The 21,595-nt window shown below is 39.4% G+C and overlaps 1 protein-coding gene across 1 annotated transcript in view; it reads right to left on the bottom strand.

The window, feature by feature from the left end:
- The window catches only part of Grip163 (gamma-tubulin complex component 6), a 916,232-nt gene that overhangs the window by 560,903 nt on the left and 333,734 nt on the right, over positions 1 to 21,595 (bottom strand). The window lies entirely within an intron of this gene.

A 21,595-nucleotide genomic window follows, 5' to 3' on the forward strand; every position in this document is an offset into this window, starting at 1 on the left:
GTCAGCTTTTTGTCAAAAATGAGTCCAAGAATTTCATCTCTGATACAACTGGAATGGTGCTTTGTACAAGTCGTAATTCAGGTTCAGGGTGGAGGTTACGTTTGCAACAAAAATGGATGCAAACGGTCTTCTCCAGTGAGAACCTGAAACCATTGGCCATGGCCAAGGAGTTAAGACGGTCAATAGCTTGTTGCAGTTATCTCTCAATAACCCTCATATTGCATGATTCAGAAAATATGCTGAAGTCATCGACGTAGAGTGCACTGCTTATAGTTGGAGGAAGTTGTTCAGAAATAGAATTTATTTTAATGACAAAAAGCGTGACACTTAAGACAGATCCTCGTGGTAACTCCCTCCTCTTGGCAAAAGGGCAGCGAAAGGGAGGATCCTACACGAACTTGGAAATAACGGCAGGATAAAAATTTTTAATAAAAACGGGAAGGTGACCTCTTAGACCGAGGTTGTAAAGATCTTTTAAAATACCAAATCTCCAAGTTGTGTTGTACGCTTTTTCCATGTCAAAGAAGATGGACACCAAGTGTTCTCTTTTTAGGAAAGCATCTCGGATAGATGTTTCCAGTCTAATTAAGTGGTCCAGTGTGGACATGTTTCTTCAGAAGCCGCACTGAAATCGGGAGAGAAGATCATTCGATAAATACCATAAGAGATGAGCATTGACCATTCTCTCCAATATTTTGCACAGACAGCTAGTCCGAGCAATATGACAATAGCTTTTGGGAGATTTAGGATCCTTTCCTGGCTTGGGAAAAGCAAGAATAGTTGCTTTGCACCAGGTATCCGGAAAATGCTCTTCAAGAAAGATTCTGTTGTACAGGAAGAGCAGACGGTCCATGGATTCTGGTGAAAGATGTTTGATCATTTCATAATGGATGTTGTCTGGTGCAACAGCGATAGCCTTTGTACGGGCAAGTGCTGCTTTCAGCTTGTGGTTAGTAAATGGCCCATTATATGTGTGAGAATCCTTTGATGTGAACTTAAGGGCCTGTTTTTCACTGTTGTGCTTTAAGACCAGAAACTCTGGGGAGTAAGATGATGTTAGAAAATGTTTCCCCAAGAGCATTGGCTATTGCAGTAGATTCTGCAATAGTACATCCATTATATTCCAGGACTGATGAGGGGTGTGCTGTGTATTTCCCCTTCATTTTCCAGATTTTTTCCCACACCACCTTAGCACTGGTAGACTGGGTAATCGATGACGTAAAACGGATCCATGATTCCTTCTGACTCTGACGGCGTATGTATCGTGCTTTAGCTCATGCATGTTTAAAGGCTAATAGATTGACCGTGGTAGGTTATCGTCAAAATATCCCCCAAGTTTTCTTTTGAGCCTTTTTGGCTGCTGTGCATTTTGGATTCCACCATGGTTTTGGAAACAGAAGAAACCGGGCGAACATTTTTGGAATTGTAGCTGCAGCTGCATGAACAATATTTTCTGTTATGTACGTGACTGCATCATTGCAGTCACGTACATAACTGCAGTACATAACCGTACGTGACTGCAGAGATGTCTAAATTTGCCAGGTGTTGAAAGGCACTCCAGTCAGCCTGATCACACTTCCACCGTGGTAACCTAAAAGGCAGACATGGTCTCCCAATGTGTAAGCAGGTTATCACAGGGAAGTGATCATTTCCATATGGGTTCTCCTCCACTTCCCAAGTGAGTAAAGGGAGAAGAGAAGGGGAGCAGATAGATAAATCAATGGCAGAAAACGTACGGGTAGGCATGTGGAAGAAGGTGTTTGTTCCAATATTTAGAAGGGAGAGATCATTGTCATTTAGCATACGCTCTATGACTCAACCCCTTCCATTGATGCTAGCACTACCCCACAGGATATTATGTCCACTGAAATCCCCGAGAAGTAAGAAAGGGGAAGGCAACTGCATTACAAGATCATCAAGGTCTTCCTGGGGGATGTCAGTCCCAGGTGGCAAATAAATAGAGCACACGGTTAATAAAAATCCCACTGTAAGGCGAATTGCAACAGCCTCTATGCTGATTGTAATTAGCAAGGGCTGAACTGGGGTCTGATTGCCCACAAGGATAGCGACTCCTCCATGAGCAGGACCATCTGCAATTCTATCCTTACGAAAATTTGAGATGTTTTATGCATGGTGAGATCATCATTTGCCTTTAGATAAGTCTCCTGCAAGCAAAAGCATGCAGGAGACTTATCTAAAGGCAAATGATGATGTCATCAGTATTTCGCCGGAATCCACGATAATTCCATTGTAGGATTTTAGCCATTATTTTGGCTTGGTGGATCCATCAGGCGGCTTCCGAGTTGCTGAGGGCTTACTTTTATCAGTCTTGGGTTTATCTCTTTTGGGGAAGTATGGACGCTGTCCGGTGTCCATTTTTTCCTCCACAAAGAGTTCCAAGACTGATTCGTCTGGTACCTCCTTGTCCTCTACATCCATTGTTTCTGTTATTATTGGTTGCTCTTTTCTACCACTTGGTTTTAGTAGTGGTGGAGCACTAGGAGGTACAGATATAGGAGTGGCAGCTGACTGTGTTTTTTTGGTGGACTTTTGTGAACTCAATAAATAGCGTGCAATCAGAGTGAATGACTCTCTTGGTGGTACAGTCATCTCTGTTTGTGTACCAAAAGTGCACTTTGCAGAAACCTTCTGAGCATATGAAGGCTTCCCGCTATTTGTTGGTTATATGCGTTTTCTAGCCTATGGGTAGGAGATGTTCAGCTCCGTTTTTAATTTCTGAATCTCCTTTTCGTCCTTCCAACGCTGGCATGCTTGAGAGTATGCAGGGTGCTGTCCTTGGCAGTTAGTACAATTAGGCTTAGGAGCTAGACATTCCTTGCTCTCATGAACTTTAGCACTACATCGAGCACAGGCAGGGTTACCACAACAAGCTGTTTGTGAGTGGCCGTACTTTTAAAATTTAAAACACCTCAGTGGGTTTGGAACATAAATCCTCAATAGGCAGTTTAAGTACCCTGCCTTGATGGAACTTGGAGGCCGTGGGGTGTTAATTGTTAGGATGAGAACTCAGGTAGGGACGAGATTCCCATCCTTATGCATGGATATTTGCTTGACAGCTGTTACTCCTTGTTCTTTTAATTCAGAGCAGATCTTTTCTCCAGAAACGTGAAGAAGATGCCACTCTGATATGACACCTCGTGAAGAGTTCAAAGTTTTGTGAGGGGTTACGATGATGGGTATCCCCGTATAGATGCGGCTTTCAAAATTTTTTCGGCTTGATTTGTGTTTGATGCTTCAATTAAAATATCTCCAGAACTCAGCCGTTTTACGGATTTGAGTGAACCTGCCATCCCTTTTAATCCTTTCTGGATAAAGAAAGGTGACATTTTCCCAATTGACCGCTCTCCAGCGGAATGGAGAATGAGGAAAAGAGGTGTCACAGATGGTGTTTTCTCCTCAGTTCTGGCTCTTTAAGCAGAATTGCTGTCACTCTCATCTGACGATCGATTAGGGGCCTTGTTGGGGCTCCAGAAGAAGAAGGATTTAAATTACTCATAGGAGTAAGATAAAAATTTCCGATGCACTAAGTACCTCACCCACCACGGAGCCCTACGAAGGGATGCCCACTTGTGAACTAGCATGTACTGCGTACAAGAATGGGATGCCAAGTTAGCTTAGGAGCACCATACCCACATTTCCAATAAGCCTTGATCCCGTCCCAGGACCAAAGGAAGGGAGACTTATTGGAACGCAGTTGACCGCAGTAGTAAGAACCACCTGCCGATTGATCCCAGTCGGGCCAGTCCAGGACCACCCGTCTTCTCGAAGCAGGGGCCAAAGTGGTGTATTAAGGCTGGGCCCTTCAACCACCAGGATCCCCCTTTCCAAATTGCATGGGTCGCGGTGCACGGCTGCACAGGCCGGATTCCAAAGATGTAACCCTGGAACCAAGGTACGGCGTTAGATCCCGGTGATGCTAATCTGTAAGCCCAGCAGCATCACTGGGAGATCCCCTCACCACGTACAGGTGCCCACGTCGGGGGGGGGGGGTTGTTAAGTACACTACTGACACTATGCTGCTGCAACAGGATCTGGAAAGGTTGAGCAGATGGGCTGAGATGTGGCAAATGAAGTTTAACATTGACAAATGTAAACTACTACATAGGGGAAACAGCAATCCCATTCTCTACCACTGTCAGTGTGGCTACTGACAGTGGTAGAGAATGAAAAGGACCTGGGGGTAATTGTGCAGGCAGATACGAAGTTCTCTGAGCAGTGCAGACAGGCTGTAAGAGTAGCTCATGGTGTCTTGTCAATGATATACAGGAATTTTTCTAGCAGGGATAAGGAGGTGATTATTCCCTTGTATAAGGCAATGGTGGTCACACCTTGAGTATTGTATACAGGTCTGGAGGCCTCATTTCAAGAAGGATGTAGAGCTGCTGGAATGAGTACCGAGAAGGGCAACAAGATTAGTGACTGGAACGAAGGGTTGCTCTTACGAAGAAAGGCTTAAGTTTTGTAAATTACAGTGTCTGGAGACTAGGCATCAGTCTGATAGAGGTGTATAAAGCCTTGAATGGTTTGAGCATGCTCAATGCCGATGGGATTCTTCCTCTTGCTCAGAATAAACACCTGAGAGGACATAAATTCAAATTGAGGAAAGACAGATGTAGGATAGATGTGTAGAAATTTGCCTTTAGCCAGCGGGTAGTTGGTTGGTGGATCAGACTTCCATCCCTTGTTGTGGAAGTTGATAGCCTAAATAAATTTAAAGCTCAGCTGGACAGGTATTTCGAACGAACAGAGGGGTGAAATGGAAGTGTTGTTTTTTTTTTTTTTTTTTTTTTTTTTTTTGGCTGATGCTGCATAAGCTCGCTTTCTTGCATCATATGCCTCTACTAATGCTAAGTGGTCCAATTAGATTCATCCCTTTCCTTCTAGAAATTACATAAGTAAAGAACTCTTTGCTGTTTTTCTTTGCATCCTTTTCCAAAGATTTCTTGCAATCTGCCTTCTCTGCCACAAGCCTCATTGATTCATCCTAGTAGCGATTAAGTGTCCCTGAAGGCTTCCCATTTAGAATTCAACGTTGTTAACCTCATTAATTGATCCCATTGTACAGAATTTAAATACTGTCTGAGACTCCTGTAGTCACCTTTAGGAAAGCAAAAGCCCTCCTCTTTAGCCTTGATGGTAGTTACATCTTTAAGTAATTCCCATATTGGTACATTGTGATCACTGTCACCCAGTGGTTCCTTGATCTGCAAATTCTTAATGCATGAATAATCACTGCTGATAATCAGATCAAGAGTATTACTCCCTCTGGTTGTCTCTTGAACATGCTGCTGTAGAAATCAGTCATCCAATAAATCCAAAAAAGTCTTGCTAGGGTGTAAGTGACCAACTCACAAGTTCCAGTCAATATCTGGAAAGTTAAAATCCACCATTATAAGACATTTCGATTTACAGGACCACTCTACTTCTCTGCACTACTGCTCATTATACTCATCAGATTTATTAGGCCTATAACACACACCTACTCTCATTTTTCTTTTCCCAGTGCTTAGGTCACACCAAACATCCATTTAAAGATTGCACAAAGAGAATAGATCTGCAAAAGTGTGCCAACTGCTGATGGAAAAAGTTCCCTTCTGTTGTTATTTATTTATTTTTTCTTGTTAGTTGTTGGTGCATCAGCTTCTATGGCCATAATGCCTCCCAAAGTTTTTGCATTTTACTGTGATCCAAGCCCGAGGCGGGAATCGAACCCGCGACCTTTGGGTTGCCAGGCATGCACTTTACCTACCTGGCTAGCCCGGTCGGCATTCCCTTCTGTGCATGTGCACTTGATGGAATATGTCCTGACTATGGTAAGGGCAGTCAATATCCTTAGACGAAGCGCCAACTATGATGACTAGTGTAAGTCTTCGGCTGTGTGGCTTGCTTGGGGGGGCCTCTGCCATTGTTTGGTTAAGTATACTCAGATTTGAGTAAGATTCAAGGCCAAGCACCTCAAGTGCCTGCAGAGCTACAAGTGAGTTGAGGCTTTGGTTGAGTGTTGGAGTGATGCTAGTGTGGCCCTCTTTTTGATGTTTCAAGTCACTTATTAGAGATAAACCTCTAATAAGAAGAACAGATTATTTCTAATAAGAATTGTATTATTGTCCATGATAACTGGCAATATAGAGAAAAAAGAAGTGGATCGCATCTATTGGCTCGAGAATGTTATTTATTTTTTATTTATTTTTTTTTAGAAGCATTAGCAACTAAGGCCATATTGCTCTGGGGATATGCGGTGGTCATTCCCTGACCTTTCCACATCCTCCATATTTGGTGGTCATGGGCTGCTCCTGCCCATGTGGCTACGGAGGTGCCTGGCTCGAGAATGTAACAGGGACGAGTATTGTTGATTAAGAGATGAATTGTTTATATTATTTTTTTGTCTGGCAAGATGTCGGAAAAAACGAGTTTCCTAGATGGGGCCACCTACCTCCTCGTGGTGGGGGTAGAGATGCCTTCCCGGCGCAAGGCTAAATGTAGCTTTACCTCTTGTTGTTAGTCATGTTGACTTTGAAGATGTTGTTGCAATTATATAACTAACCAGGCTAGGTTTAGGAACAGCAGTAGCAAAGACTAAGTGGGATATGGGTGGAAGCTAGGGTGGCTATTTGACCAGAGACTTGACAAATGACAAAATTACCCCAATGATGTACTGGTAAGCATCAATGAGGCACCCATGTTTACCAACATCCCTCTCAATGATGCTTAAAATTAGCCTGAGCTTTTGCCTTGACACATACAAAGGCCTCCCTATGAACCTTTTCAAAGATGTCATCTTGCATCTGATTAACATCATGGCTAGCCAAGCTGATTTCTAGCATCAAGAGCTCAACATGGGAACCGTCTTTCACTCTGTTTCACCTCTGTTTACAGAAGTCTTCATGACAGACCTTGAAGGTATCACCATTTCCACCTGCATATACATGCCTAAGCTATGGGTCACATTTGTCAACGATGTACTATTAGCAATGTGCTATTGACAAGAATAATTTGAAAAAATTGCCATTCTACATTAATATCATCCACTCTGACATTTCTTTTACTTTGGAACTGGAATAACATAACACCTTACCCTTCCTTAATTTACTCATCATGAGAGAGAGAGAGAGAGAGAGAGAGAGAGAGAGAGAGAGAGAGAGAGAGAGAGAGAGGGCATCTCTTTCTGCACACAGTTCACAGAAACCCACTGATACACTGTTCTGAATTTCTTTTGAAACAATTTACCCCCCCCCCCCACACTTCTGCACACAAAGTGAAGGCTGGATTGATAAAGATCCTAACCTTGAGGATGCTGAATTTTGTAATCAAAAAATTTAGCCACCAGAACCTGAACAAGTCAGAAATATTCCCACTAACAGTTTAGGTATCCTGAATGAACAAGAAAACATATGAACAGGAAATATCCCCACTTCTGGCTGGAAAAATCTATTATCAAAATAGCTAACCAGTACAATATGAAGATATAACTTAGAGGCAAACACAAGCTTTGCCAGATACTGTGAGCATCTGGCCTGTGTAAAACTCTGTCTACCAAAGTGACCAGCCAAAGAGGTAAACATGGCATTGGGAAATTGTAGTGAAGGTGGGGTATCGGAATGTGTTGGGATGAAATGCAGAGGCATTTTGGGGGGGGGGGGAATCAACTTAGCATTTCATAGCATCTGTGAAAACATGTTGTGAAATTCTTAGGGATCATAAAAATTTCTAAGTCTCACACTACTACTGTCTGAGAGAGCTCATAGAAGCCTGGTCTACTTAATACAGCCAAGATGCCAGCACCAACAGAAACACTGACAGGGTCACTGTCCCTCCCATTTGTATTGCCCTCTTCTCTGAACTCAGATGAAAGCACAGGAAATACCTCAGACTTCCTTCACCTCCTGTCATGATTCTACCAGCACCAGGATGTCTTAATGAATTCAGATAGTCTTTCCAGACAGTTAACAACTGGAAAACCAAACAAGCACCTACCATATAATCCTCAGCCATCTTAGGAAGAAAACTGCACATTAAAACAGACAACACAGAGCCAATCAGTATGTTAAATACATTCCATGAGAATGTGTTTAACAGTTAGATTTACAGAACAGTGTAGACAGTGTGGTGGATCATCTCCGGTGAGTAAATGAAGGTGGATCAGATGAGTATAACCTATTCTTGCTCTTGAACGGCCTACTTCTTCTAGTCTTGATGTATGTATGGACATTGGAGCACCAAATTTTCAGATCTTATTTAAATTGAAAGAGTTTATTATTTGTTTGAGAGTGCCATAGTACTTCCCATTCTGATAGGTATGCAGCATTAATGATTAGTGCATAGTCTGATGCTGGAAGAGGTATACTGGTTAAATCTAAGGCAGTTTGGTTTTTTGCATCTTTATCAGCCAGTTCATTACCCAAAATACTAGAATGTGTTGGAATCCAACAGAAGGTGACCAGTTGATGGCATTTCTCAATTTGCAATAAAAAGCTCCTAATTGAAGTTGTTTTGTGTATTTATCAATGATATTGATGAAGGTATATCAGGCTTAATGTCCAAGTTTGGAGATGATACAAAGGTTGGCAGGGTTGTTAATGACACTAAAGACAGTATGATACTGCGACACAATCTAGAAAAGTAAGACAGATGGGCTGAGAAGTGGCAACTGAAGTTTAACATTGACAAATGCAAAGTACTACATATGGGTAGTAGTAACCCAAGAGAAACGTACCAACTGTATGGTACTACACTCAGGGAGGTGGAGAATGAAAAAGACCTGGGGAGTAATTGTGCAGTCAAATATGAAATTCTCTGAGCAGTGCAGATGGGCTGCCAGAGCAGGTCATAGAGTTTTGTCAATGATATATAGGAATTTTGCTAGCAGAGACAGGGAGCTTATTATACCTTTGTATAAGGTAATGGTAAGTCCACACCTTGAGTATTGTGTACAGGCCTCATTTTAGGAAGGATGCAGAGTTGCTAGAACGAGTACAGAGAAGGGCAACAAGATTGGTGAGAGGAACAAAGGGGTGCACTTATGAAGAAAGGATTAAGTTTGGCAAGTTGCAGCATCTGGAGACTAGGCACCTGCAATCTGATTGAGGTGTATAAGGCCTTGAATGGTTTGAGCAGGCTCAATGCTGATGGGATACTTCCACTTTCTCAGACTAAGAACCTGAGGGGACATAGTTTCAAATTGAGGGAAGACAGTTGTAGAAAAAAATTGCAGAAGTTTGCCTTTGGCCAACGGGTAGTTGATTGCTGGAACAGACTTCCATCTGTTGTTGTGGAAGTTGATACCTTAAATAAATTTAAGGCTGAACTAGACAAACATTTGGAGTGACCGGATGGGTGAAATCAGAGGGGTTTTTTTTTTTTTTTTTTTGACTGATGCTGTATAAGCTTACTTTCTTGCATCATATGCCTCAATTAATGCTAAGGCTATAATGCCATAATTGAGCCGAGAGAGAGAGAGTCAGTATAAATAACAGATTTTTAAGAACAGTCAGAACAGAGATTTACTAAAGCTAGTTTAACTGCATATAATTCAGCTGAGAAGATAATGAATTCAGTTGCAAGGGATGCTGAAATAGTCATATTTGGAAATGCTCCAGCTGCTCTAACATTTGAATTAGATTTAGAGCCATCTGTTTAAATTGGATAAAAATCAATATATCTTTGAGTGTGACCTGCATAAACTTGTTTATGCAGGTCACACTCACGGGTAAAATATTCTTTCCCCACTGGCAGAAGTAAGTGCCACAGGTCGGTAAATGAGGACAAGCACATGGTGGTTTGGTGCCAGTTACTACCTGTTGTATGGAATGGATGGAAACATTCCAAACCTGTGTTAGTTCGAGGAAGGTTGGTTTTTGGTTTTTTAGGATGTAAAAACGACTATGGTTATAATGAGCCATGTCACAATTAAAATTTAAAAAGGTTGATATTTGTTAACCATTAGAGAGGTTACCCATTGAAAAGTTATATGTCTACCTCAATAAATAAAAATCAGTATAGCAGTAAAAACATGTTATTTATATTATATGAGTGTATACATGTTAATGTCTCAAAAAAATTAAAAAATGTTGACACATGGTGCATTTTTGGATAAAATCTTACTGACAATATAAGGCTGTCAGATGATTAAAAGCATTAAAACATGCATTTCTAAAATTGGTACATTTAGTTAAAATATATATAATGGATAAAACAGTGTCACATTGAATGCACAAGGCGGGAGGGGGGTCATTGGCAGAATGGATGTTTGTTATTTGGTTTTTAGGAGCATTAGCAACTAAGGCCATATTGCTCCGGGATATGCGGTGGTCATTCCCTGACCTTTCCGCATCCTCCGTATTTGGTGGTGACGGGCTCGAACCCCGGTCTAATCAAGAAGCGTGTGCTATGCACTGCTGCTCCTGCCCACCTGGCTACGGAGGCGCCAAAGGGCAGAATGGAGCAGAATGGAATGTGTCAGATAACTATGTCCTATGTGGAGTCGATCAAGAATAACTTCACCTTTACAAACTCGTGGAGACCAGACTGGCATGGTTTGATCACAAGCTTAATCTGATACAGTTTGTTTGTTGCCTGCCAATTCCATGAGTCTCGCCATTACGAATATATCTTGTTACGAATTATTTTCTTGTAGTCTGTGCTGATTTCGCTGCATTATCCGTCAAATTGTTTCTGATAATGCCGATATGGCTGGGGATCCAGCAATAGTGGATATCAAATCCACCTTCATAGAGAGAGCATATCATTTGCTGAACCCATGACAGAGTTGGATGAGTGGTGTATCTCATCACTGACAGAGCCTGTACATTCAAAGAATTGGTATAATAAATCGATGGTATTGCCCATTTCTTATGTGATCCAAAGCCAACTCTATAGCATGCAGCTCTGCTGTTGTTGTTAGGAGCATTAGCAAGTAAGTATTAGTAAGTGTGGTTTTTAGGAGCATTAGCAAGTAAGGCCATATTGCTCCGGGATATGCGGTGGTCATTCCCTGACCTTTCTGCATCCTCCATATTTGGTGGTGACGGGCTCGAACCCCGGTCTAATCAAGAAGCGTGTGCTACACACTGCTGCTCCTTCCCACCTGGCTACAGAGGTGCCATGCAGCTCTGCAGTGTATATGCTGCATTCAGAGGCAATCCACTCAGATATACCATAGTAAGAAAAGATGGCTGCAGATCCCACACATGATTCTGACATCGAGTCATCTGTATACGCAGGCAAGAAATCAGAATGTTCGGCTCTGTGTTGTGAGCAGAGCTTAAGAAGCAGTCACATGCTGGAGTTAAAGCATGTCTATGGCAGATACAGACGTGCTAGTCCATAATGAGTCACAAAAGAGATTAGGCAAGCAAAGGCAGATTACAAGAAATCTTTGGTAAAGGAGACTAAGAAAAACAGCAAGGACTTCTTTACTTATACAAAATCTAAACTCATTGATAATATATTAATGGTTTGACTGTTGATGATTCTGCACTGGTAGCTGACAAACTGAATGGGTATTTTGCATCTATATTCACACATGAGGAATTCTTTAGGGAAGTCGAGGACAAAAGCTTAATGATTTTTTAATAACTAACAGCAAAGTGGAGGAGAAATTCTTGAAGTTAAACAGAAGAAAGGCACCTGAAGTGGATGGGATCTATCCAGGTGTTTGCCATCTATCCAGGTGGCAAAGGAAGTAAGTAAACCATTAGCCCTAATTATGAGAGCATCCTTGGACTAAGGAGAAGTCCCCATGGAAATGTTTCCCCAATTCACAAAAGGGGGGGATCAAAAGGTGACATGAGTAAGACCTGTTAGTTTTACTTCGGTACCAGGAAAAATAATGGAGTCACTGGCTAAAGCAGCATTGCAGGATCATCTAGACAAGACTGCATTAATAATTCAGACACAGCATGGGTTTGTTAAGGGAAAGTCTTGTCTGAAAAATTTGATTAGATACTATGATGCTGTTTCAAAGGAACTGGATGTAAAAAATCATTTTGATATCACATACTTGGATTTCAGGAAAGCTTTTGATACAAGACTACTGTACAAATTGGAGCAGTATAGTATTAAGGGTAAGTTGCTGCTCTGGATAAAAGGGTGGTTGAGTGGGAGACGTCAGCGAGTGGTAAACAATGGACACTGGGTTTGGTGACAGGTCCGCTGTTGTTTTGTATATTTATCAATGATATTGATAAAGATACATCAGGCTTAATGTCCAAGTATGCAGATGATACAAAGGTTGGCAGGGTTGTTAATGACAGTAATGGCAGTATGCTACTGTAACAGGATCTAGAAAAGTTGGGCAGATGGGCTGAGAAGTGGCAACTGAAGTTTAACATTGACAAATGCAAAGTACTGAATATGGGTAGAAGTAATCCCATGTGGTACTACACTTAGTGTGGTAGAAAATAATAATGACCTGGGAGTAATTGTGCAGTCAGATATGAAGTTTGGCACAAGATAAATATTATATGACGATATATGGACAAGATGAATATTAATAGAATTTTCATGTAATTTAATTTCCAGAGGTTCTGTGTTTAATAATTTTATGTAATTACATTGAATTTTGAACATTTTGGTTTAATGATTTGAAAAAGAGTGGCTTTTGTTAATGGCATGGAAAGTCAATTCTCACACACATGCTCGATATGCACAAAATGAGGATTCATTTTGTTTCATACACAGATCCATAGTAAAATGAGTCGAGCCTTGATAAGATGAACTGCAATGACTGCAAGATATGTTATAAACCAGATCATTTATAGTGTGGGATGCTGACACTGGTGAGGAGGACTAAACCTGACCACTGTGGGACAAAACACCACACAGGCACTCCAACATAAGGTTTCCTATGTTGGAAAGTCCCCATCACACCAACTTGGATGGAACCCCCCCCACTTCGGCTGGTGAGTAACCCCACTGCCATCTGTCGACTCCAAACTCAAGGGCACGATGCACATTCTGTCCTGGGCTCTCTACTGTCTCCCCCTTCAACCAGGCAGGTGCCTTTACTATTGCCCCTCTTTCTCTTTACCACTTTAACCCCCCTCCCACTTACTGTTGCTCACTTTCTATCTTCACTCTTTCACTTTTTTTTTTTTTTTTTTTCCCACTGGGTTTTCCCTGTCTGTAGCCTTGGCTACCACACAGTTCACCCAGTCAGTGCTTTACACACCTTACTGCCCTGCCTGCATCCTCATGATGCTGGATAGTAAACTAGTGGTTTTTGTGTGAAAACACATGCTAAGAGGCCAGTTAAAACAACACAACCCATGCTAACACTCACTAACCTACATAAATCTGGCCTTTACACAATATTGTATTCATTATATTGCCTGGCATGGAGTTGAGGGAAACCCACAGAGCTGCATTACAACTTACACCATACACTATATTCTAAAGAATTAAGTTTCTACCATGGATTTCTAGATTTTAAAGACCTATACAGATGGGAGGAACTGAAATCATTCAGGTAAGTGTATTTTTATTAGTAAGTTTAGATCTTTTTTCAACTTTTAAGAGCTTTTAGCATTAGCATTAGTATATGCATATGATGCAAGAAAGCAAGCTTACGCAGTATCAGGCAGAAAAAAAAAAAAAAAAAAAAATTTTAGCCAATATGATCACCATGGAAATTGTACTGGTGCCAACATTAAATTTTTAGTCTCTCAGAAATGCAGAAATAAATTTTTTGAGCTTAAACATTGTTTAAAATATATTATTAGCTGAAGGGAACAAGTGTATAGGCATGGATCTGACTCACTTTTAGAAATTCAACCACATTTATTTGTGTAATACAAAAAACGTGCGATTTCCAATTCTCCCCCCCCCCCCCTCCAAATCAAAAATCATTAATAACTCTGCCGCAAATAGGTCAAATCCAACAAGTAACATATTGTTGGATTTGTTAGAGAGTATACAATCACAATATTGCAGAAAGAAAGTGATAAAATCTATAAATATGGTGGAAAAAGCAATGAAAGAAAAACACATGTATATTGACATAAGGGCCTGTCTAATCTTGAAGATTTCTCAGGTAAAGAACCCCAAAAGAAATAAATGAAAAACTCGAAAACTGTCCTCCTGGCCCTCACAGCATCAAGGAAGCAAAAAGAGGGATGATCCAAGAAGAAATTAAGGATACTAGAGAAAACAATGAAATTGAATCACAAAGAACTAAGGAAGAGATAAAATTCCAAAACTTGCTATAAATAACTGATCCCCTTAAAGAAATCAAGAAAATAAGACTCTACTTGGAAGACTTTATGCATAAACAGACCAACAGAATAATGTCTGCAAACTCTTAGACTGTAAACTCTTAGTCTGCTAAAGAACAAAAATAACTGAGCTAATCTTAGAAAATCAAATATTAAAGGCTAAACTTGTATTGCCCACTGAAGAAAAAGAGAAATACAAAACACATAAATAGCATGTCATATGCACAAGTGGCAAAGAGCAGTGCAAGAAAAGAAAATGCCAATCAAAAGAAAGAAATCATTATGCAGACAGGTATCGCTAAAGAAGCAAATCTCATTATTCTCAGAGCTAAAGAGCACACTAACTTAAAAACAAGCAAGGCTGTCAAAGAAACAGTCATGAGTAACTTAAACAACGTTAAAAGACATCAAGGTAAATAACCTAAATAAAATCCTAAGTAATGGCAGGATACTAAAAGTGGCTAAAGATGATTTGAACAAGGTTCAAAACTATCCTAAAATTTCAAACCTTGGCTTAAATTGTACAAACCAAAAGGAAGGAGTACAAATATATTAGTCTTTGACATTATAGATTCAAATCCCAAACGTGAGCTAACATCATCATCATCATCAACCATTTTCAATCCACTGCAGGATGAAGGCGTCACCAGCAACTTCCCAGTTCCTTCTGTTTTGTGCAATGGACATCCATTTACTACCCAAAAACTCATCAATTTCATCTACCCATCTCCGCCGTTGTCTTCCAGGTTTTCTTCTAGTTCCTCTTGGGTACCATTCTGTTATTTTCTTAGTCCATCTGTCATCATGTCTTCGAGCAATGTGTCCTGCCCAAGATCCTTTTAATTCTTCAGTTTTAGTTCTTTAGATAAGAATGTCCTTTACTTGAGTTTGCTGCCTAATCCATGTGTTTCTCTTCTTACCTAACAGTCTGATTCCCAATATAATTCGTTCCATTCTTCGCTGTGTAGTTCTCAGCTTCTCTTCCATTCTTTTGGTGAGTGCCCAAGTTTCACTTCCATAAGTCATGGTGGGGAGTATACATTAGTTCATTATTTTACATTTTAGACAAAGTGGGATATTGCTCTTCAGTATGTGACTATATTTCCTGAATGCTATCTATCCAAAATTTATTCTTCTCTTGACTTCCAGCCATTTATCATTATTATTACAGCTAACGACTTGTCCCAGATAAATATGTGACTCCACCTTTTCAATTACTGCTCCTTCAATCATTATGTCTCTTTCTGTGGCATACTTGTTCATCATTACTTTTATTTTAGCCATATTCATCTTTAGTCCAAAATCCTTACTAACTGTGCATAACTGATTAAGATTTTCCTCTAATTCTTTCGGATTGTGGCTTATGACCACAATGTAATCTGCAAATCGTAAATGGTTTAGGTACTCTCCATTCACATTGACTCCTTTCTGCGACCAGTCTAATCTTCTGAAAGCTTCCTCAGGGGCAGCAGTAAACAACTTCGGAGATATTGTGTCTCCTTGTCAAACTCCTTTCTCGATTTTAAATTTGCTACTGTCTTTGTCTAGTCTAATAAAGGAGGTAGCGTTCTCATATATTTTCTTCAAAATCATAATATATGGGGGTATCTATGCCTTGTCTTTCCAGTGCCCGAAACATCGTCTTATGCTGTATGAAGTCAAATGCCAGGCATAATGGTGTTTTATATTCATTTGCTTTCTCCATTGGCTGTGATATTACGTGAAGGTGATCCATAGTTGAGAATCCTGTCCTAAAGCCAGCTTGCTCTTTTGGTTTATTCTCATCAAGTATTCTTTCTAATCTCTTAGTAATGACCTTTGTGAACAACTTGTAGATGTGGGATAACAAGCTAATTGGTCTTTAATTTCCAATTTCTGATTTATTTCCTTTCTTATGCAGCAAAACTATGATTGCATTATTCCACTGCTTTGGCGTCACACCTTTTCTAATGCATTTTGTGAAGAGCCTTGCCAGTTTTTGTGTTATGTCTCTTCCTCCCAATTTTAACAACTCTACAGTAACTTCATCTTCCCCCGGGGCTTTCTGAGTCTTCATTTTCTTCAACGCCTGTTCTACCTCATCAGGAAGAATATTGGGTATGTCATATGTGTTGTTAATTTGCGATCCATCTTCCCCACTGCTGGCATCATTTCCTCGCTCCTTGTATAATTCTCTAAAGTATTCTTCTGCTATTTGAATTATGCCTTCTCTGCTATTTATAAGTACACCATCGCTATTCTTCAGTTTCAGTATCATTTGTCTTTCTGTATTACTGCTCATGGCTGCTGATGTAAGTCCTTTGTTTTACCTTAATGCTTGTTCTACTTTTCTTGTGTGAAATCTTCTTATGTCCTCTCTGAGCCTCTTTCTAATGGCTTTGCATAACTCAGTATACTCAATTTTCTCCTTGTCAGTGTTTCTCTTGCTCTTCATTTGTTGACTTCGGTTCATCATAAGTGTTTCTTGACTAATTTTTTCTTCTTTGGATTTCTTTTTCCCCTATAGGTTTCTTGGGCTTCATCACTTTCAGAAAGTTGTAATATTCCTCGTCGATATCTTGGTCCTGAGCAGTCTGCAGAAGCTCAAACTTGTTCTTAAGTTCCAATACATACTGTTCTTTTTCGTCTTCTGTTATCTCAAAGACCTTTGTATTATTTACTCAAGTCAGTTTTTTCCTTTCCTTTATCTATATCAAGTATGCATCTTACCATTCTATGATCACTTCCAACATTTACCTTATTCAGGATGGTAACATCATTCATGGTATATCTTCTGTTAGTGAGGATGAAGTGCCGACCGGGCTAGCCAGGTGAGTAAAGTGCCTGCTTGGCAACCCAAAGGTCATGGGTTCGAATCCTACCTCGAGCTTGGAGCAAAGTACTGCAAAAACCTTGGGAGGTGCACTATGGCCACAGAATCCGATGTGCCAACAACTACCAAAAAAAAAAAAAAAAAAAAAAATGAGGATGAAGTCGATTTCATTAATTGTTAATCCATTTGGACTCTTCCATGTCCACTTTCTGTTCACCCTTTTCTTGAAAAAAGTGTTCATTACTGACACTCCTTGAGATTCTGCAAATTCCACAAGTCTTTCACCTCTTTCATTTCTTTCACCAATTCCATGTGAGCTAACGACAGACTTCAATTACAAGAACTTCAAGAAATTCTAACCTTAGATGAGTTTATGGATGAATTTGTACTAAACAGAGCAACTAAAAAAAGAAAAAAATGGGCAGCTCAATGTTATTGCTGAAATTTCAGCTAGAATTTGGAAACATTAAAAACAACAACCAAGAATATATGTTGGCTGGACCAGCCATAGATTCAGGGAGCACTTCCCTGTACAAAGATTCTTTAATTGTCACAAATTTGATCACACTGCCAGAGACTGCAGTCAGAAAGAACCTGTCTGTGTTCACTGTGCAATGGATGGACATGACTATAACACTTGCATAAAATCAGCAGCCAAAATGTTAAACTTGCAAGGCGGCAAGGCTGACTGATCACTGTTTTTATCAGAAATAATAAGTGCCCCTGTTATAAAAAGATGATTAAGCTTATACAATTTAGGAGCAACCATAGGCCAGTTTGAAAATATAAGTGTGACTAATCTCAGCCTATTAAATACTCAAAAAAACTGTTGTCGATCAAATCAAGCTCAACCTAGAAGAAAATAATATAGATATCTTGGTACTCCGAGAACCCTACATACATATGGGTAGGGTTCAAGGATACCCAAGAAGCAATGAAATATTAGAGGGTGTCCCCTCTACAGCAACAATGGCCAAAAATACTGACTTCACAGTCACAAAGACAGCTCACTTCTGCTCCCCAGTGGCAGTGTGTGCCATTATCACTAGTGCTGTAGGACAGTTCTATATCATATCTCTTTATGCCAAATGAGGTGAAGACATAAACCCTACCATAGAATACAGGCAGTTCCCGCTTCACAAGTTTTCGCTTTATGAGTTTCTGGGTTTACAAGTTTTTTTTTTTTTTTTCAAGTATCAAATATGAACAAAATCAGAAATATGAACATTAATTAAAAAAAATGAATGATAAACATTCATAAATACCGCATTTCAAACCACGCTTATAGCTATATGATATAGTGTACCCCCGCTTTACAATATTAATCCATTCCAGAGACACCATAGTATTGTGAACTATCGTAAAGTGAATCCAATAACACATTGTTTTTTGGTAATTCGTTCCACAACCTCTGAAGTTGAAATTTTTGCTATATAAAATTCTCTAAAAGGTCATTTTTATAGTGTAAATTGTATTATAGAAGATACCAATTCAAATCATTAAAATGCAGTATGCTTTCATCGTTATCATATGTTCCCGTTATAAGAATCAATTTTGAAAGCCTTTATGATATTTTTCTAAAACACATTTCTGGAGTTCACTACCATAAAACAATAAAAACAATTTGCACTTTCCGGTTTATTGTGTTTTCTGTTACTGCAAGCAATTACAAATGGATAGTAAACTCGATGTTATTGCATTTGCGAAAATACCAATAGCTGAAATTGTGTGGTTTTTTTCGTTATTGGGTGAAATGTTTTTCCCCTTTACTGAAATCTTCAATCATATAAAAAACAAAAATTTTCAGAATCTTCACTTCGTTCCTTTTTTTTCAAACTTCGTAAACTTGTTACTCTGTGCAAATCGTGTTAGTTGCAATTTGTGCGTTCCGTTAAAAAATGGTTATGCATGCTATTGAAATTTATAAAGAAAAGAGATTATCTTGGAAACAAATGCCTCCTGAAGCATTTCTGAAAAAGATGACTCCTTGTGCAACAAACCAACGAGTGCAAAGCCAATAATGAGTGATCAACGAGAGTGCATTTAGTCGATGATGAAGAATAAACATTCTTCAACATTTGTAACTGGCGCCTCCGTAGCCAGGTGGGAAGGAGCAGCAGTGCGTAGCACACGCTTCTTGATTAGACCGGGGTTCGAGCCCGTCACCACCAAATACGGATGATGCGGAAAGGTCAGGAAATGGCCACCGCATATCCCGGAGCAATATGGCCTAAGCTGCTAATGCTCCTAAAAACCAAAACAACAACAACAACAACATTTGTAAGTCGTAAATAATTTCTTTATTATTATAATTTGCTTGATTTTACAGGCTATGTTTTCATTTCTTTGGATAAATCACTCATTGTTTAAACAAACTAATTAGCTAACTAATTTCATTGTTGAGCACTTAACCCCTATTTTTAACATTACGTATATGGGAAATATATTCCCACTTTACGAGCGCGTGCCAGGAACAAATTAACTTGTAAAGTTGGGAACTACCTATATTTTCAAGCAATCATACATTTGCTGCCTACTGCAAACATAGTGTGCTGATGTTAACTGCCAGTCAGCCTTACGGCATATCTGTGCAGAAGACACAGCAGGTACACACACAAGGGCTAAATTTTATCAGATTACACAGCTACTTCACCATTTCAAGTAATAAACCAACCAAATAACTTACCAACTTTTACTAGTACTATGTGGGAGAGTGATGTTACTCTTGCCACCAATTCAGTAGCTTATAAAATTACAGACTGCTGTGTCCAGCCAGACTGGGCTACATCAGATTATTTTTTATTTATTTTTTTTTTTTTTTATTACTCCGAAACAGCCGAAGCCTTACAGAGGAGGAATTTGACAGTAACAATACAGTAATAATTCTATTTACAATCTGTACACAATGTCAGGTCTCAATATACAATTTCAAATATACAAGGTCAATTTACAACACATACAATGCATACATTACAAGCGATTTGCAACTGAGCAAAGCTGTGGTAACAGGGAAATTTGTATTTCTAAGCATTTTGTTGTTTTCCTTTCTTGAGAGTTCACATTAAGTAGTTGCATTGATTGATTTGTGTTATTATTCTTATTGTTATCCCTATTTTTTTTTTTTTCCCTAATTGTTATTTCTTATCTTTGTTCATTGAAAAAAAATTTTTTTTTTTTTTTTTTTTTTGTTAAAGCTAAGTATACCTATCTTTATAGTATTATTATTGTTGCTATTATTAAATTAGTCATTTATTTTCATTCTCTTATTTTTTCAGAGCCATCACCATCAGACTAAACAGGCAACTACAAACAATCCAACAATTCCTGGTGGATGTCAAAAGGTATAACCTTAAAAAGGCAAACTGGCAGATTTTCACAGAACACACAGCAGCTGAGTTGCAAAAACAGGAAAATGAGTTGTCTAGATAAGGCAACAACTGTAACCCGGATGAGCAAGCACTGATTATGACAAACATTTTAATAGAAACATCAAACCAGTCAATCCCACGAAAAAAACCGAGGAAGCAAGTAGTGGTGCCCTGAACTGACTGTACTCAGGAGAAGGGTGCACCAGGCAAGGAGACATTTTCAAAGAGCCAGACCATCTTGGCCACAAAATAAGATAGATTCACTGAGAGATTTTTACAGAACTCTCAGAAATCAATACACAGCCCTCATCAGAGACAAGAAAAAAGAATCCTGGAGACACTTGGTGGGAAATCCTAGAAACAATGACCCTTGGGGAGTCGTCTACAGAATAGTGACCAACAAGTCGCCAAGATGTGATGTAATTTAAATAACTATCAAGCAAGATGGATCCCAACCTTGAGTTGGGCTGATTCTGTTAGCAACATCTTAGACAGTATTATCCAGACTGATAGGAGGTATTTGCCTACCCAGTTAGACATAATAAAAGAGAATACTGATTATGACAATGCCTTTGTTTGAACCTCTGTTTACTGTAGAAGACTTTGAAATAGCACTATCTAAAACCAAAAACAATATATTCCCAAATTTTGACCTCTTAGAGGTTGAAATTATAAAAAAAAAACTAGCACCATGAATTAATAGCACTATATAATAACTGTATGAAAGAAGGTAATTCCCAAAAATATGGAAAAAAGCTGTGTTATGATTAATTCAAAAAAACCCTGAGAAACCCCCTCCCACTGATCCAAAATCACAGTCCAATAGCCCAACACAACCTGACACTAATACTACCTGACCACCCACTAACTTACATAAATTTGGCCTTTACAGAGTTTGCATTCATCACATTGTTGCCTGATGCAGAGTTCGGGGAACCCCACCACTTTACACCATGTTCTAAAGAATTGCCAAATTAGGAGTCATAAATTCAAATTACAGGGCTTGAGGTTTAGATTAGATTGTAGAAAGTTTTCTTTTAGCCAGTGAGTTGTTGATTGCTCAACCAGGTTGCTCTGGCAGGTAACTGAAGTTGACAAGCTTGAATAATTTCAATGGTGTTTATTTATTGGTGTTTATTTATCCACTTGGTTGGTTTTCTTTTTTTTTTGCCAGTGCAGCCTGT

Source organism: Mastigoproctus giganteus, chromosome 11, assembly GCF_048544385.1.
Source record: "Mastigoproctus giganteus isolate SK-2022 chromosome 11, ASM4854438v1, whole genome shotgun sequence".
In the NCBI taxonomy this organism is placed as follows: domain Eukaryota; kingdom Metazoa; phylum Arthropoda; class Arachnida; order Uropygi; family Thelyphonidae; genus Mastigoproctus; species Mastigoproctus giganteus.